This window comes from Hibiscus syriacus, unplaced genomic scaffold (assembly GCF_006381635.1).
Source record: "Hibiscus syriacus cultivar Baekdansim isolate YM2019G1 unplaced genomic scaffold, ASM638163v2 tig00110020_pilon, whole genome shotgun sequence".
Classification (NCBI taxonomy): Eukaryota; Viridiplantae; Streptophyta; class Magnoliopsida; order Malvales; family Malvaceae; genus Hibiscus; species Hibiscus syriacus.
In genome coordinates, this window is record NW_024062568.1 from 2268474 (window position 1) to 2274473 (window position 6000).

The 6000-nt window shown below is 33.8% G+C and overlaps 1 pseudogene; it reads left to right on the forward strand.

Annotated features, from left to right (window-relative positions):
- Window positions 1-1154: 1154 nt before the first annotated feature.
- On the forward strand, window positions 1155-5557 carry LOC120213232 (annotated as a pseudogene).
- Window positions 5558-6000: the final 443 nt, after the last annotated feature.

Here is a 6000-nt window from a genome sequence, read left to right on the forward strand (position 1 = left end):
CATCATCTGGAAGATCTGCGGCTGGTGTTATAGCTCGGGACCATCATGGCTTAGTGGTTGCGGCTCAAGCTTTCCCCTTGTCAGGGATTTATGATCCAGGTATTGCTGAAGCTAAGGCAATCAACTATCGGTTGGCTACAGAACTATCCCCACTGCCTGTGTTGATCGAGTGTGATGCAATGAATGTTGTTCGTCAATTAAATCTCTCTCAGTTAGATCTATCAACAGTGGGTTATCATTTGGTTGAAGCTCGTAGATTGCTGCATGACCATAACGCCATTCAAGTTCCAGGAATCCGTCATTCGGCTAATGTTACTGCACATGCTTTAGCGCAACATGCTTCAGCGCTTTCTAGTCCTTTATTTTATGCTTACGACTATCCTGCATGTATTTCTGAAATACTATTTTCTGATGCTATTGCTGGCTAATATATCAAAGCACGCCTTATTAAAAAAAGCTGAAATTTGAAAGAAATTGAGTACGGTGAATGTTGTGTTTAGTAACGATCACGATCAGAAAAACACTGAACGATGAAGACGTAGACAAGAGGATTTTGATCGTTGACAACTTAGAGGAAGACTTTAGTATTTTTTTCCAAAAGAAGATGATTTAACCAGCATGTCATCATTTCTTAACGCTACAAAAATAACCATAATAAAAATATTAGAAGTTTGATGATTAAATTACAAATTAAAAGTTTAGTGATTAGAGTGCAAGCATTCTATAAGTATAGGAACCATTAATGTAGTTTATTCAAAATATTCTTTTTATATTTTATTTTTTATAATTCCTGATATTTAAACTATTAACCAATTGATCTTAACCATATATTAGGTATATCTAATTTATTTATTCATGACATAATTTCTAATTTAGATAATCAATAATTTAATACATATAACATATCTAGAAACTAATCCATTGACCATTAATAGTTAAATTAACAGAATTGTTAATGATTATAATTAAATAAAATAATTTAATTGATTCAAATTTTCAATTGGAATATGAAAAACAAATTCTTAAGATTTTTTTGAAAAAGTAGTTTTTACTTTTTTTATTAATTTTTCTATATTATAAGGGGGTAATTTAATAATTGACCCTAAACCTAAAAGGACGACGCCCCAGTGGAAGTTTCCTACCGCATTTTTGCAATTCGGAATTTCCCATTCCCATTTCTGCACTAAAAACAATCCCAAAAAGAAATTCATTATCTTAAACTTTCCTCACTGCTTTAAAGATCAAATTTGAATTATCACATAGAAATTTATATTATTTTTTTATTCTTCATGGGTTGCTCTTCATCTGTCCCAGGTAAAATTCCTACCCAATTCAATTACCTTGTTTTTTTCCGATTCATTTTTGGGTTTCTTATAGGGTTATTAGTATTAATCTGTAAAAGGTTGTTTGATCTTTGTAATTTGGTTGATTTCTTCGAGTTTTTGAGCTGAAAAGTTGTTGAATTTGGTCCCTGAGTTGTGGGTTTTGGTAATTAGTGTTTTAATTGGGGATTTTGTACTTAGCTTTCGGTGCCGTTGCCCGTTGAATGATTTGAATTCGATTATGATAATTTTTTGTTAAACTGTTGGTTCTTTTGTTTTTGGGTCGGTTTTTTTATTGGTTGTAGATCGTAGTTCCCGGGGGTCGACTGGACTTAACAACGCCGACAACTCTGAAGGTCCGATGCCAAAAATCTACGTGTAAAGGTAAATTTTTCTTTTTGCTCCATGTCTATTGTTGAATTTTTGAACATTGAGCTGTAATGAATCTGATATTATCCACTTTCTTACTAGTAATAGTATAATTAATGAAAACTACGTCTCACTCAAAAGGGTCCGAGGCGTTTTTGTCCTCAAAGACAGCTGTAGTTTGCTTAGCATGATTGGTGACTCCTATATAGCATTTAATCTTGAAAACATTAAAAAAATGACTATATTTTTATTACCTAGTTTTGAATGCTGAAAACTAAATTTTGACAAATGACAATTGTATAATTTTTAACATACTATCTCTTTAGTTTACTCTGATTACTAGTTACAACCATCATGATCTTCTTTAACTATATTCTAATTATGCAACTGAAAATCAATATCTTTTTGCCATTGAAAGCTGGTCTTGTTAGGTGATTCTGGAGTTGGAAAAAGTTGTATCGTTCTTCGTTTTGTTCGTGGCCAGTTTGACCCTACATCCAAGGTAAGGAATTTTCTCTTAAGCCATTAACTTGTAGAATTGCTGTTTGGCTTTCTTTTTTAGCTTCATTTTGTTCAACCATATTCAAACTGATTGATGTTAGCATCTTATCGCTGAGGATTGAAAAGTTCTGTTCCGATGAAATTTCTGACTTGTCAACCCTTTATCATTTCAGGTAACTGTAGGAGCTTCATTCTTGTCACAGACAATTGCTTTGCAAGATTCAACTACTGTTAAGTTTGAAATATGGGATACAGCTGGACAAGAGAGGTATAATTCTTGAATACCATGTCAATATTCAAGTTCATTCACATTTCATTGGAAAATTTTATGATATTGTGATCCTCTCACCTCACATGTTTTTCACTGTAATCGAGAGTACAATTTAGTTTATGTGATGCATTTTACTTTTCTATGATCACTCCTTTGGAAGGAAAGAGCTAATTGTTTAATTTGTTCTCCTCAGGTATGCTGCATTGGCACCTCTGTACTACAGAGGAGCTGGAGTTGCAGTTATTGTGTATGATATAACTAGTCCAGAGTCTTTTACCAAAGCGCAATATTGGGTTAAGGTAGTTTCTGAGTTTGCAATGGTGTCTTTTCTTTTTCCCTTTTAGGATTTTTATTGCTTTCTTCATTTTAGAATGTGAAATTTTTTGTCTGTGCTAAAATTTCAAACACTTCATAGTTTTGGAGTAGTATTCTTGGTGTGATAACATATTGCACGGAAGATCTAAGTTTGAGTTGTGAAGGTCTCTAGAAACGCATGTGGAGGAACTATTCCAGTTTTTATTATTGTCTTGGTGTGACATGCTACTATGTCATCTTTAATAGTGCAAATTGCAAATTGTCTAGTTTAGGTGCTCCTATCACCCTCATTTTAATGTTGTTTCTTGTTTTCTGGAATTTTGGTTTTTTCCTCATATTTCTTTACAAAAGCATAAACTAGTTTGTCTGGGAAGATTGTTTTGCAGTTCAAGTGCGATTTTGCTTTCGGTTATTTTGAAAAGAACTTAATTCTTTTGGAGTAATGAATTTTCGAAAGGTCTTTTATCCTTTCTCCATGAAGTTGTCTTTGGTATAGACTGATTTTTTTTCTTTTATAAAGAACGTTAATGTACGTTTCAAATGATGTAATTAATTGGCCTCCCAAAATTTTGTTTCATTTATTCCACTAGAGGGAAAATTTAAATCTCTTATGTGCAATGCTGAGAACAATGCATCTGCTCAAGATTGTAAGCAACTGCCTAAGTAGGTTATCTGCTCAAGATTGTAAGCAACTGCCTAATCAGGTTATCTTACCTGCTCCTCCTCATGAGAGTGAACTTCGATTCAGTTTCTGAATGAGGCTAGCCAAATTTTCGACTCGTTGCAGGTTGACTTATTTTGTTTTGCCTCAATTGTGCCTGTTCCACATTGCATTATGTTATTGATACAGCTTTAGGATGCCCCTTTTTCTGAATCTTCCTTTTGTATCAGTGATAATGAACTTTTCTCAAAGTTGCCCACTTTGGTTTTCTTCATAAGACCCGTTGATGTCTGCATCTCCTTATCCCACAAGTCTCCCTTCTTTTTGTTTCTTTCCTTGGTCTTCTTTCCGAAAGCCTTAAAAGTTGTTATAAAGCATTATATGTTCTGAAATCTTACGTTGTCTGCTTGAGTTATAATTCAAAAGGGAAAAGGACTATTCCGCAAAACTCATGTTACTCTCCAAAATTTTTATGCCCTGAAGTTGCCAAAATTAATGTATTTTATCATCTGTCAGGAGCTACAAAAGCATGGGAGCTCAGGTATTGTGATGACTTTGGTCGGTAATAAAGCTGATCTTCACGAGAAACGTGAAGTAACAGTCCAAGTTAGTGCCAAAATTTTATGACCAAAAATACCTTTATGCATATTGAATTATCTTCTAATGTGTGCTGTTTAATTCTTGAAGGAGGGCATGGACTATGCAGAGAATAATGGGATGTTCTTTATCGAGACATCTGCCAAGACAGCAGACAATATAAATCAGTTGTTTGAGGTATTTCTTCAATATGTCCCATAGTGCAATTAAATAGCTCGTAAATAATTATTAACACTGTATGGGCACTTTTATCGAATATGGAAGTTTCATAGAATGGTTATTTTCGCATTCCGTGATTTTATACAAGTTACTAAAGATAGAAATTTCAATTTGGTGACATGCAATCTCGTAGTAAGGTTTTAGTCTATATTCGACGTTAGGTTTTTTGAATTTTGATAGTTACTTTAAGCACCATTGTTCTTTACATTTATATATGTTCTGCAAACTCCAAAATCAGATATGCTTAAGCTTTAAAATGGTATTGCTAAAGCTTGCCAGCAGAATTGTAATATGTAGGATCACTACTACTAGCATGTAATTGTTGTTCAATTTTGAGTATTAGTTACCAATGCCTCCAAAACCGGTTTTGTTCTTTTACGAATTGCCCTAGCGCAAGGCTCTTAACCTTGTGGTCGTGGGATCGAGTCCCACGGTGGGCAATTCATAATTGTTGGAGGTCTTCCACGGAAGTTGCTCTTAACCTAGCGTTGGGGGTAGCCTACTACCAGGCCCGTCTTGTAAATTTTGGTGGCCCTATGCATAACAGTAAAATAGACATTTTAAAACTAAAATATTATTTAATGTGGGCCTTGGACTTGAAAATTCTTGGGTCAAACATCCTAAATACACATATATACAAAAGACTTAAAAAAATTTAGAGGCCCTTACAAAAATTGGGCCCTGTGCGGTTGGGCAGCCCGCACAGGCCCAAAACCGGCCCTGCCTACTACCTATCCTCCCCTTACCCCATTACATATGGGAATAGAGTCATCTAATTTTTGATAACCTCTATTTATTCAATGGGTTACTTTAGCCATTAAAGGACTAGTTTCTTGTTGTCCAAATGCATTGTCGAACCTACTTAAAAGTGGTTTTCACCTATGTTGACCTCTGAATTTTCATTTTTCTCGAAGTATCCGTGTCCAAAATATATTCGAAGATGGGCTTGGAAACTTGAACACACCCATGTTATGGGCACTGAAGTCTTAGTATATAGATTTTGAGATTGTCGAGGTTTCTCCATGAATTGAGATTGAAGGTTTCTTATCTACTTGATAGGAAATTGCCAAGAGGCTGCCGCGTCCATCATCTTCGTAATCAGAGGATGGACGATACGGAATCGGCTACTAGGTGGTTTTAATGTCCTGAAACGATGTAGTTGTGATTTTGAGTTTGTGAATATGTTTTACGTTTTTATGTAATTCTGAAACCTTCTGTTCGGAGTTGTTGATATTATCATCATATTTAAATGTGCCGACACTTTGAAAGGTTGATTGCAACTATAAAACATTATTATGATGACATGTTTCGCCAGATTATCCGTTTATATTGTATAAACCCTAATCTCTGTAAAAGTTAAACCGTTTGGTTCGTTGGAATATTTATGAGTGAATTGAAATCTGTGAAGGAATTGGAATCTGAATCTGAAACCTGTTTGATTGACAGGAAATTGAATTGGAATCCAATTCTATATTTTGTTTGGTTCGCAAACATGTCAGATGAATTTGATTTCAGTAATGTAAAATGATAGAATTGTCATTTTTGTTTTTTTTTTGTTTAATTTTAGTTTGTTTTATAATTTATATATAGTAATATATTATAAAATTTAAAAAAATATTAAATTTTCATTTTATTAATTAATTATTCATTTTAATAAATTATAAAAATCATACTAATAAACATCATAAGTTAAAATCATCCCGATTAGGGATGGTTATGGGTCAGGTTGGGTAGGGTTTTTGGTC